This window comes from Triturus cristatus, chromosome 4_2 (genome assembly GCF_964204655.1).
Source record: "Triturus cristatus chromosome 4_2, aTriCri1.1, whole genome shotgun sequence".
Taxonomy (NCBI): domain Eukaryota; kingdom Metazoa; phylum Chordata; class Amphibia; order Caudata; family Salamandridae; genus Triturus; species Triturus cristatus.
Window position 1 is genome coordinate 335,255,162 of NC_140586.1, and position 13,532 is coordinate 335,268,693.

At 49.8% G+C, this 13,532-nt stretch overlaps 1 protein-coding gene across 1 annotated transcript in view; it reads left to right on the plus strand.

The window, feature by feature from the left end:
- NCF2 (neutrophil cytosolic factor 2) overlaps window positions 1-13,532 on the plus strand; it is a 141,470-nt gene that overhangs the window by 86,280 nt on the left and 41,658 nt on the right. The gene's annotated exons all lie outside the window — the stretch shown is intronic.

Consider the following 13,532-nt stretch of genomic DNA (forward strand, 5'->3'; position numbering starts at 1 on the left):
CTTTATTCCTATACAAAGGAATACAATTCGAATTGTGGGCCTTCTATTCCATCACCACGAAAGTTCAGGAAGGAAGGGGCATATATTATTGATAGATAAGCAGTTTTATAGAAAATGCATTACAGTGAAACAGATGCAAGAGGCGTAACAGCTGATAATACAGATAAACTGTGCATACGTAACTAATAGAGGCGTATACATGGGTGTAACTAAAATACGTCATTAAACATGATGTCACAAGTGGGTGGATCCACAGAAGAATCCTGCAATGTCAGCAGAAATATTTGGCAGAGATGCGCGCGCAGCCGCATGACGTGTGATTGACGTGCGACTAGAGGGTGAAGGGGACTTGACATTTAGCTCTACATGTGGAGACAGAAGTCTGGGGTTCATGTCAACCTAATCCCAAATCATATCTAATATCCTATGTTTAAAGAACTGTGTTATCCAAAAGGAAAGGTCTCTAGGATAGAATCTATTCTATACTGACTGTTAGTGCGTGTACGAGCGTCTAAGTGTCTACATGAGATGCGAGGGGGTAGGAATATTCCATGGTAACGGGATTATGAATTACTTGCATGAGGACAGCGAGGCCTGGCCCTTTGCACGATAGCTGGAGGAATGTTTACCTAAACTGCTAGACAGGAATGCATCGGATGAGGAGCGGAGGAGATAATCTTGAAGGTGAAATACAGTTTTTGGCAGGCGATAGGCTGGATCAGGCACCGTTAGCCGCGCAGGGAGTAGGACAAAGTTCATGGATACAGATGCAGGCTCAGACTGGAGCTTTCAGAGGCAGAAGGCAGGAAAAGGCTTGATGACAGAATTCAGGGCCTACTCGTCTGAATCTGTAAAATGTGGAAAGTGAACCACATAAAGTCGGTGGCCTTTCATACTTAGGAATGGAATATCTGACCCATTCATGGCGGATCTGAAAGAGGACATGTTGACGGTGGACGCACATATTTTTGCGTCTTCAAAACTGGAGCAGGAGGGAACATACATGTACTTATAGCATGTACATGGAGCCGTTGGGTTCTACGATAGGGGACATAACTGATCACAAAATTCATATTTCCTCACCTTAGTAGGCTTAGCAGTGTTCATTTTTAATCATAAACAACAGTGTGTCCTCCGCTTTAACATAGCTTTCAGTTATATAAATATCTCTCTCTCTCTCTCTATATATATATATATATATATATATATATATATATATATATATATATATATATATATATATATATATATTATCTACTAGTTTCCATAGGAAATCTCAAAATTCTATTTTGAATAACTTTGGCGCCGGTTGACGAATCCTCGCGAAATTTTCAAAACTAATGGGGCGCTCCGCTCAGCTCCTACCCTGAAAGTCTCGGGGGGGATTCGTCAAGCAGGGGCCGAGAAAAAGGGGAGGTCCCAAAACACGTTTTCCCCATGCATTTTTCCATAGGACCTTTAGTCCCAGCTACAGCCCGAACGGCTGAACAGAATTACGTGAAATTTGGCAGAGAGGTAGCCATAAGATCAAGGAAGTGCCTTTTGCAGGTCTGGTGTAAATCTGTTCGGTATTTCCTGAGAAAATAGCTTTTAAAAGCATATCAATATCTATAAGCGCGCACCGTGCGCGCACAGTGCGCGCACCCTGCCATGCACGAGCGCAATTCTGATTGGTTGTTAGATGTCGGTAAACATTCGAATCGGTCGAAACCAGGAAGTGTCGGCCGCCATTTTGTCTCTCGCAGTCTGAGGGGGTTAAAAAAACGGTGGAGAACGTGAAAAGGGGGCAGAGTGGACAGTTCCTGACCCCCTAGCCTTGGTCAGGGGGGTCACAGAAGGACCCCCAAGGGTGAAAAAAACAATTTTTATTTTTTTTAAAAATCGTGAGGTGCGTGAACCCTGCGCTGACGGCACGCACTGCGAACCGTGGGTGCTTGGTGCGCGAAGTGCACCGAGCGCCCACAGCGCGCGCACGGTGCGATTTAAAAAAAAAAAAAATCACGATGCGCGCACGGTGAAAAAGCTGGAAAAAAAATAATAATAAATACATAACTTAGCATTTAAAAAACTGTACAAATTCACTGAAAAAACCATAGGTTTCACACACGTTATAGTTACGAATTAGCATTTAAAAAACCTTGCAAATTCACTTAAAAAACCATAGGTTTCACACATGTTATAGTTAGCTGGACATTTCACTCGTAAAAAACCAATGAAATTCCCCCGTTATAGTTATTGCAGGCAACTATAACTCACGCGACCGCAATCCTCTGCTGATGACGTCAGATATTACATCACTGATGACATATGTGTCTTTATGAAAAATAAATATTTGTAATATATGTATAGCTAAAGATTAATGGAAGAAGACATGGGTAAATAAGTGTCTAAATACAGTGATGTAATATCTGACGTCATCAGCAGAGGATTGCAGTCGCGTGAGTTATAGTTGCCTGCAGTAACTATAACAGGGGAATTTCATTGGTTTTTTAGGAGTGAAATGTCCAGCTAACTATAATTCGTAACTATAACGTGTGTGAAACTTATGGTTTTTTCAGTGAATATATATATATATATATATATATATATATATATATATATATATATATAGTCATAGCTATATGCCAAACCTCAATATTTTTGGCATGATATTGTGGTCACTTGATACTCAACAGCACTTTTGAGGGGGCACATGGCGTTTACATCTTAAATCTGGAAAAATGCTAACTTCAGCCACCTGGGTGGTGCCCATTACCCCAAAAACACCATACATTAACCTTGCTACCCCACCTTGCTCATTCTCTCCCTGAGAGTTGAGCATAGACCATAGACAAGACCGGAGCCCGGTGAAGTATTAGCCAAATGGACACAGCCCCAACACCAACTCAGATGCAACACCCGGTGAAATCTATTATACAGAGAACAGCATCATGAAGTTTGAACACCAGAAGTAGGCAATAAAGCCTATCATACAGCCACAGTAGAGCCATGAGCAACCTGCAAACGATAGTGATTAACAGTAGTCGGGGTCTGCACACATCCAGTAGTGGAAGCCTGGAAAAGAAGCCACGGAAAGAGACTGCTCCAGCTTTGTGATCAGCCCCTACACCAATAGGAAAGGCCAACAGTCAACCCATAAGCAGGGCAAATAGGTATCCACATGCAAATTCAAATATAGGGCTTCACAGGCATGAAACCCAGCAGCATAAGCCAAATAAGTCAATGCAGAAGATTTCACATCAAATCCCATGGCTCTCTTCCAAAAATACTCCTGCACAAGTGCCAGTCCAAGTAAAACATTGAAAGGACTTGGGACAAAATATATCTGGATAGGGTTCCGAATACCAGACATTCCAAATTCCATCAAGACGCCGCAGGGGTGTGAAAGCCACTTTGTGTGAAAGGAGATTCCGAGAACTCTTGCCCAGTTGCTTAAACGGAGCACCCTATGAAGTTCATAAAACATGATGCAAATCTTAGGGAGGCTAGTGCCCTGTCTGGTGGATCTAAAACACCGTTTAGAAACTTAGGCACCTAAGGATCTAGACCTCTAGACCGCCCCATGAGAGAAGGAAGGCTTTAATTACATCCCATGGCATGCCTCTTTTAGCTCTCTTCAGAGGTTGCCCTTGGCTCTAATTAAGATGGGATATGACAAGAATTGCTGGAAGATCTGAAACCTGTTTCTGCACTCTGCCTAATAAGAACAATTGATGTAGGATGTTTTCCTTTCTTCTTGTACCAGTAATCAGCAGTGAAGATGACGTTGTTCCCAATGTTGCATCCCATTTACTTGACAAAGTTGTTATAATGAGAAGCAACGGTATCAATATTCATCTAAGAGAAACATCTTTGTACTAGTTGTTATTTACAGTAACCAAGCAATGAATACAAAGTTTGCCCTGGTGGATTACAGTTAGAGGTAGGCCTTGGAAAAGTAGTTGTTGATCTTAGCAAGGCAGCTTTTCACATGAATGAATTAGTTGCCCAATGAAACTTTCAGATGTGGTAAATTTTCTTGGTGGCACTTATAAGTCACGTTATTTAGGTAGATGAGGGCATCCCACTGTTAGACCCTCACAATCAAGTGTCATACAGCACCCCATATTCAGAGACACCACTGAAAAGTTGGGCAGAGAAATCACCCTGAACATGGCTGGATAGTGATCAGAAAAACAGTATTACGACGGACCTCCAAACGATGCCTCTGGCTGTTTTGCCAATGAATACATCCAAAGCAACCCTATGAGAGATGCTGGGACCCAAAAATGACTCACTATGTATTTACTGTGCCAAATCGGGTGTAACAGAGGCAGGTGGGCCCATAGGGTTCTTTGTTTTGGAGGAGGCCCACTTAGCCCTTAAGCCATGCCATTGTATGTCCAACGAAAGCATGCAATGCTATGGAAGGAGAAAGGGTTGAACGTTTGGGAAACTCACTCTGCTTTCCCAAGCAGAAAGAAATAGAATCGCAAAACTGTTGAAATTTGTTGCTATTCATTTTTTGCCGCTAACTGAAACTATTTAGATTTATTTTTTCCCTCTCTCAAAATCTTTCTCTTCATCGTTTACACCGAACCCACAAAGCATTATTTGCCACTGTATATTTTATTACTTCATGTTAATGGAAAAGAGACTTACCTTTGTAAAGGCTTTATCTGGTAGAGACTCTATATAGCAGCAGAATCCTTACCTACCCCCAAGCGTCAGACTGGATCCGGAATTACCCCCAGGCATCAGACTGGATCCGGAAATTGTTTTGTGAGCAGTACCCCTGCACGCCGGTAGGTGGGGTTGTTCAGCTCCGAGTGGCATCGTTGGCATCATCCGCGATGGAAGTGGAGTTTGCAGTGCCTATATAGGTGCCACCCAGGCACGCTGATCTCAGTTACTTTTCTCAACCTCCACGCCAGCAGTGCGGAGCCCCAGAGTACATTGACCACTGGTGTGGAAACCTAGTGCCCTGAAAGGGGAAAAACCGTGTCCCCAGAAATCCATTCACAGAGCGGGGAGGATGGGTGGGTCAGTAAGGAATGTGCCGCTAGATAGTCTCTACCAGATAAGGCGTTACCCTAGGTAAGTAACTTGCTCATCTGATAGAGACTTCAAGCCGCAGATTCCTTACCTTTGAATATATACCCAAACAATACCTCCCCCGAGGTGGGTCTGCAGACCAATTTCACACATGGAAGTCCTACAGGACCGAACAGGCAAAGTGCCCATCCCTATGAACCTGAATGTCCAGACAGTAATGTTTGGTAAATGTGTGCAGAAATTCCCATGTTGCTGCCTGGTAGATGTCCAGGACTGGAACTCTTCGAGCTTATGCAGTTGTTCCAGCTTTAGCTCTGATGGAATGAGCATGCAAACCCTTATGGGGTTGCCTTTCAGCTAATGCGTAGCGGATTTGGATACAGAGTATGATATATCGTAAGATGGTTCTTTGCTGTACTGCCTGTCCCGTCTTTGCTCCGGCATACCCTATGAAGAGTTGGTCGTCTACCTGGAACTCTCGCAGGCGGTCAAGGAGGAACGACAATGCTCTTTTTGGGTCCAGACGGTGGAGTCGCTTCTCTTCTTTGGAAGGATGTGGAGGAGAATACAAAGTAGGCAAGGTGATGGATTGGCCTGCATAAAATGGAGGGACCACTTTTGTAAGAAAGGAGGCTCCTGTGCAAAGTAGCAGTTTGTATGATAAATGTGGAGGTAAGAAGACTTGGATGACAAGGCTTGAAGCTCACTGGCCCCCCTGGTAGATTTTATCGCAATCAGGAAGGCTTTCTTAATGGTAAGAAGTTGAAGAGGACAATTGTGAAGAGTTCCAAAGGGAGCGCACATAAGGAAAGTGAGAACGAGATTGAGGTCCCACTGAGGCATAACAAATTGAGAAGGTGGAAACAAAAGCAGAAATGGCAGAGAGATAGCACTTCAGAGTACCCAGAGCAGAACCCTGTAGGAAAAGGATGAATAGGAGAACCAGAGAAAGGGAGGCAGAAAGAGGATCAACTTGTCCTTCTGTGCACCATGCCACAAATTTTGCCCAATGGCAGGCATAAACCGTCTTGATGGAGGGCCTCCTGGCTGTTTAGCTAATGTCACAGACTTCGGCTGGAAGGTTGAAAGCTGTCAACTGTTGCCGCTCAATTTCCTCGCAAGAAAGCAGAGCGTTGACAGGTGTGGGTGGAGAACCCTACCCTGCTGCTGCAACAGAAGATCCACCTAAAGGGGCAGCCTCATCAGAGGACTAATGGCCTTGCTCAACAGCTTGTAATGCCAAACTCTCCATGCCCAGTCCGGAACCAGACTTGGGACCGTCCGTTCCTGATCTTCTTGAGAACTCAAGGCAGGAGTGCTATGGACAGAAAGGCATACAGGAGGCCTGAGCTCCACTCGAGACAAAAAGTGTCTCTGAGAGAGAACTGCCTTGGAAACTCCAGCACGTAGGAATGCTGACATTGCACATACTCGTCGGTGATGATTAGATCTAACTGATGCTCTCCCCACTGCTGAAAGAGACCTTGCACCAGCTTCAGATGAAGACACCATTTGTGATCTGGTAGGCATCTTCAGCTGAGTTTGTTCACCCTGGCATTTAGAGAACCTGCCAGTTGCTGAACCACCAGGGATAGGCCTTGCTGTTCCTGCCATGTCCAGAGAGACGGGGCTTCTTGGCAATGGGTCCACAACCCCACACCACCCTGTTTGTTGCAGTATCACCTGGCCGTAGTGTTGTAGTGCACACCTGCACCAGCCTTCCCTGGATGGAGGGTAGAAAGGCTTTTTTTTTTTAATGACAATCAGATTGCTTGGAGCTCCAACATGTTGATGTGGAGTCTGGATCAGCCATGGACCAGAGTCCTCTGATCTCCACCTATGGCAGATGGCCGCCCAATCCCAGGAGTGAGGCACCTGTCACTACTGTCAGATCTTGTTGGGGAAGGAGAAGGGTCTGACGCTGACTCAGTCACAATTCCTTAACTACAATTGCAGATATTTCGCAGTTTCCTTCAAGATCTAGATCTTGTCAGAGAGATTTCTCTGAAGCTTCACCCACTGGAAATTCAGGTCCCACTGCAGGGCCTGGAAATGCCAGCGGGCATGGGTCACCAGCAGGAGGCCTTGAGTCCCAGCAGCCTCACAGTCAGGTTCACTGAAATCCAGGATAGAGGCTGAAACAGCGGTATCATAGCCCGAATGTCCTGCACTCACAGTTCGGGAGGATAGGCCCAAAACTGCACCATGTCCAGAACAGCTCTGATGAAAGGGGGAGTCTGAAAGGCAGTCAGGTGTGACTTCGGCACATTGACAGTGAACCTGAACCCCAGTGAGTTTAAGAGATCTGCTGTAGGCTGGAGGTGGGAGATGACAGTCTTTGGCGAGCCTGCCTTCAACAGTCAGCCATTGATATAGGGGGAAGACTGGCACCCCTGATCTCCGCAGATGAGGTGCCACCACTGCCATCACCTTGGTTAACACCCGAGGGGCGCTGGTGAGGCCAATGGGGAGCACAGCAAACAAAGTGCTCATGGCCCACCATGAACCGCAGGTGTTACAGGTAATGCCTGTGGGCAGGCAGGACGGGAATATGGAAATATGCCTCCTGCAAGTCTAATGCTACCATCCGGTTTCCTGGGTCCAGGGCAGATAGGACCTGAGCTAGAGTGAGCATTTTTAGCTTCTCCTTCTTGAGGAAGAAGTTGAGGGAGTGCAGCTCTAGGATAGGACAACGGCATCCGTCCATCTTGGGCACTATAAAGTAGTGGGACTAACAACCACAACCCACTTTTGGCATCTGTACTCTCTCTATGGCTCCTTTGGCCAAAAGAGCTGCCACTTCATGTAGAAGAAGAGATAGGTTGTCCTCCGTCAGCCTGTTGTATATAGGTGGCATGGAGGAAGGAGTAGTCTCAATGGGGAGGGAGTAGCCTCATCAGACAATCTGCAAAACCCTCCTGTCTGATGTTATGAACTTCCTGCGGAGCAGGTGATGGCAAATCCTGCCACCCACCGGGCGTCCATGATGGTAAATGGGCAGCCTCGGAAGGTGTGGAGGATGCAGCTGCTGGGAGGGTGGTGGACTGACCAGACTGCTGGCCACCCGACCCATGGTAGGAGCCGCATCCATGGCCACTCAGAGGCTGGTAAGATTGTACACTGCAGTGGCTGGCTAAGGAAGCAGTGTACACCTTTTCCTTAGCCACGAAACTAGGATTGAGGGGGATGAGGGCTCATGGAAAGGTCTAAGGACCTGGCTATAGCCCTGCTATCCTTAAAGAGCTCCAGAGCCAAATCCGCCAGTCTCTGAAGAGACGGGAGCCATCGAAGGGCATGGCCATGGGTGATGTCTGAATGCCTCCCAGCTGTCCAGCCCTCCCCGACCCCTACTTAATGGTGGCCGCTGCGGGGACAGGCGAGCAAGACCACTGACTCTTTATCAGTGAAATTGCTCTCCCACCCTCGCAGCTCCACCATTGAGTGAGGCCTCCCCCGAGCCCCTCCCCCTAGCCCCTCTGTTGGTGTTTGAGGCCCTCCTCCACCCGCAGGTTCACCTGTGCCTCATCCCTGGTGGGCCAGTGGACACCTCTCTCCCTTTTCTCGCTCCACTTTCCACTCCGTTAATTTTCACTCGTTTACACCCTCTTTTCTTAAATCTATTTTTCTGCACTTTTCTGCTTTCTACACTCTCCTGCGTTTCTGCTTTTTTTTTTCTTTTTCCCCCTTTATTCCTCCTTTTCCTGCTTTCCGGACCCTTTTCCCCCGCCACTGCTGCCCCCACGGGCCCGCCCACCCAGCACGACCAGTGCGACCGGCCCAATTCAGCTCCCCTCCCCGTTCCCGCCTCCCAGCTGTCCAGCCCTACCCGACCCCTACTTAATGGCGGATGCTGCGGGGTCAGGCGAGCAAGACCACTGACTCTTTGTCAGTGAAATTGCTCTCCCACCCTTGCAGCTCCACCATTGAGTGAGGCCGCCCCTGCACTCTAGTGTTGGTGTTCGAAGCCCTCCTCCACCTGCAGGTTCACCTGCGCCTCATCCCTGGTGGTCCAGTGGACCTCATTCTCCCTTTTCTCGCTCCGCTTTTCGCTCCATTTTTTTTCCACTCGTTTTCATCCTCTTTTCTTAAATCTATTTTTCTGCACTTTTCTGATTTCCAAACTTTCCTGCGTTTCTGGTTTGTTTTTCTCCTTTATTCCTCCTTTCCCTCCCGTTTTCGCCCGCCGCTGCTGCCCCTCCCCCCAGCACGACCGGCTCATTCCAGCACCTCTCCCGCCTCCCAGCTGTCCAGCCCTCCACTACCCCTACTTAACGGCGTCCGCTGCGCGCAGCGGGCGTGCCAAAGACAAGCCCGTCTGCGACACGCCCGCAACTAGCGCCAGGCACCCTAGACCTCCGCACTGCCAACGCTACGACCCAGAAGCACTCCACGCACTCAACCCAGGCGTAACAACATCTGCAAGCTAGCTGCACCAGCCGACACCCACGGACCTTTCAGCTGTCACCGCTGCCGGCACACCTGCAGCACCGCCAAGAACAGGGAGCCAGCACAACCCACCCGCAAGACCACAACCGAACCGAAGACCCTGCAATGCATCCTTCTCAACGTTCGATCCCTCCACAAACATGCCACCAAAATCTGGGACCTCCTCGACAGCACCACCCCGGACATAGCATTCTTCACCGAAACCTGGGCCAACACCACCTCGGGACCAGACATCGCCATCACCATTCCCCAAGGATACAAGATCTCCAGGAAGGACCGCCCACCCGCTCAGGAAGAGGAACCGCCATTGTCCACAAATCCACCCTCCGCCTGAGCATACTCTCTGATGAGCCCACAGACCTGATGGAACACCTTCACTTCGAGATGCTGACCAGCCCTACCACCACCCTCCGAGGTACCCTCATCTACCGACCCCCTGAACCCCGTGGACCTTTCAGCAACTCCATCACGGACATCATCTCCCCACAGGCCATCGCATCCACCATCTACAACCTGCTGGGAGACCTCAACTTCCACCTCGACAACCAACTGGACCCCAACACCACATCCCTCCTGGACAACCTCCACAACATTGGACTCCGCCAGATCGTGACCGAGCCCATGCACTCAGCAGGACACACCCTCGATCCCCTCTTCACTACAGGAAACTCCATCACCTTCAGCCACATCACCGAACTCCCATGGACTGATCATTGATGCATCCACTTCACCTTCAGAGCACCCAACATCCACAGACACCAGCCCCTGCTCCCACGAAGAAACTGGACCAAAATCACAGATGACCAGCTCACCTCCTCACTCAGCAATTCCACCCCAACCATCGCGGAAAACGACGACCCGAACACTGTAGCCCGAACCCTGCATAAATGGATCTCGGACAGCGCGAACACCATAGCCCCCCTCAAGAAAAACAACACCTGCGCCAAGAAAGCCAGACGGTTTACCACCGAACTTCGAGAGTTCAGACGCACTTGCCGCCGCCTCGAAAAGGCCTGTAGGAACACCAGATCCACAGAAGCCCACAACAACTTCAGAGCCGCCACCAACACCCACCACCAACTCATCAGAGAAACAAGGAAAAAAGCGATTGAAGACAGAATCTCCACACGCGCACAACAGCAAAGAACTCTTCAACATCATCAAGGAGTTCATCCAACCCACCAGCGAGTCTACTGACATCCCTCCCTCACAAGACCTCTGAGACAAACTCAGCACCTTTTTCCACCACAAAAGCAAGAGCATCTACGACAACTTCGACAAAGACACCCAACACACTGAACCCTCACCAACCACCCCCAACACCCGGAAGCCAGCGATTGACAACTAGACAGCCCTCACCACCGAAGACACACTGAAGACAATGAAGTCAATCCACTCCGGGGCCCCCATGGACCCCTGCCCCCACCACATCTTCAACAGAGCCACCGACACCATCGCACCCATGCTCCGCCACACTATCAACCGCTCCTTGGTGACTGCCTTGTTCCCCAATAACTGAAAACACGCCGAGGTCAACCCCCTCCTGAAGAAATCCTCGGCAGACCCCACCGACCTCAAAAACTAGAGACCCTGCTCCCGTTTCCAGCGAAAGTCATCGAGGATGCCATCAAAAGCCAACTTGCCACATTCATCGAACAGCACAACATCATTGACTCCTCCCAATCCTGCTTCAGAAAAAAACACAGTATGGAAACCGCCCTCCTCGCCACAACAGACATCTGCACCCTACTGGGCAAAGTAGAAACAGTAGCCCTCATCCTTCTCGACCTCTCATCTGCGTTCGACACAGTCTCTCACCGCACCCCAATACGCAGACTCCACGACGCAGGGATCCAGAACAAGGCCCTCGACTGGATCTGCTCCTTCCTCTCCGACAGAACGCAGCGGGTCAGACTCCCCTTTTTCCTCTCAGGCCCTACACCTACCGAGTCCCCCAGGGTTCCTCCCTCAGCCCAATGCGCTTCAACCTCTACATGGCTCCGCTCGCTCCCATCGTCAGAACCTACGGACTCAACATTGTGTCATACGCAGACGACACCCAACTCATCCTCTCCCTATCCAACAAACCCAACACCGCCAGACAACTTCTAGAAGGCATGGAAGCCATCGCCAAATGGATGAAAACCACCTGCCTACAACTAATCACCAATAAAACAGAAGTACTCATCATGGGCCCTTACCCTGATGCCTGGAACGACACCTGGTGGCCACCCCGCCCTCGGAAACTCGCCCACCCCCACAGATCACGCACGCAACCTGGGAATCATCCTGGACTCCGAGCTCAAAATGGACCGCCAGATCAACTCCATCTCGTCCTGCTTCCACACCCTCCGCCTCCTACGTAAGACCTCCAAATGGATCCCCCTCAAACAGAAAAAAACTGTCACTCATGCCCTGGTCACCAGCAGACTCGACTACGGCAACGCACTCTACTCCGGAAAAAACAAAAACCTCACCCGCAAGCTACAGAAAGATCCAGAACCCCGCCGCAAGACTGGTCCTCAACCTGCCAAAACACTGCCACATCTCCCAGCACCTGCGCACACTCCACTGGCTCCCCATCGAAGCTAGTCACCTTCAAAATGCTCACCCACGCACACAAGGCCCTCCACGACACCGGACCAGCATACCTGAACAGCCGACTCCAATTCCACACACCCCAAAGGACACTACGATTAGCCCAGCTCTCCTACGATGTGGTCCCCCGCACCAGAAAGACCATATTGGGAGGCCGCTCCTTCTCCTTCCTCGCGGCCAGAGCCTGGAACGCCCTTCCGCTCCACCTCAGACAGACATCGCTCCCCATCTTCGCAAGAAACCTCAAAACCTGGCTCTTCGACAGACCCCCCCCCCCCCTCCTTGATTGACTGGAACCTGCACACCCCTAGCACCTTAAGACCCTTACGGGTGAGTAGTTGTGCTTTACAAACGCCTGAATGATTGATTGACACCCCCAGCAAAGCCAGTAGTCCTCAACCAGGCGTGGCGTCGCAGGGCTACTGTCGATGAAACCGCTCTGCCTAGTGAGTTGGTGGTGTCTAGTCCACATTGAATGGTGAACTCAGCTGCATCCCTCCCATCTGCAACAGCCTGGGAGAGCACGGCCCGGGCCTCCTCAAGGACCATTGGCAGCACCTTCAAAACCATTCTCCACAGAGCGTGAGACTAGTGGTCCAAAAGACATGTGGTGTTCATTGACTGCAATACCAGGCTGGTGGAAGAAACATTGTCTTGCCCTAAAGTTTCCAGCCTCTTAGATTTCTGATCCGGCGGGGTGGTTGGAATGCGCCAGGATTTACGTGTGATATGGAGTCCTTGACCACCAAGCTCTCCAGAGTGGGTGTTGGGTGAGAAGTTTGCGTCCCCTGGAGCGTGATGGCACCAGTGGGCAATTGTCCTGTTCACAGGAGCTGCTGAATTGGGCTTGGACCAAGTCCCAAGCAGGACGTCAGTAAGTGTCTCTTTGAAAGGGAGAAGTGTTTCTGATGGACACTCTGCTGACGGAAGCACTTCTGTCAAGACATTAGTCTTGACTGCCACTGAGGGCAAACTAAGGATCTAAGCTGCCCTCTGCCCTACCATTGCAAATGACCCTGCTATGTCTGAAGCCATGGTAAGGGGAAAACGCATGCCAGTATCTGGAGAAGGGTCCAGTCCACCGGCTTTACCCAGATCCTCACACCTGTCCATTTGTTCTTCATAAGGCTGGTATTCTTCAGGGTCCAGCAACCCTTCCCATATCTCCCGAGTCCTAGCCCATAAGAATAGGACTCAGGGTTCTGGCCTGGATGTCAGGGCTCCAGACAACGCACCACCTGCTCCGCGTTGGAGGATGATGACCATGAGGATGGTGCTGTCGGAGGGTTTCAGCTGCGCCTGGAGCATCAGCCTCAAGATAAGCACAAGGGAATGGCGAGGTTGCACGACAGGTGCTGTTCCGGAGCCCTGGGGCCTGACTGGCACCAAAGCCACCGGCAGGGGCCCAGTAGGGTCCTCTCCTGAACCTACAGGGCCCAAAGGCATGCCATAGT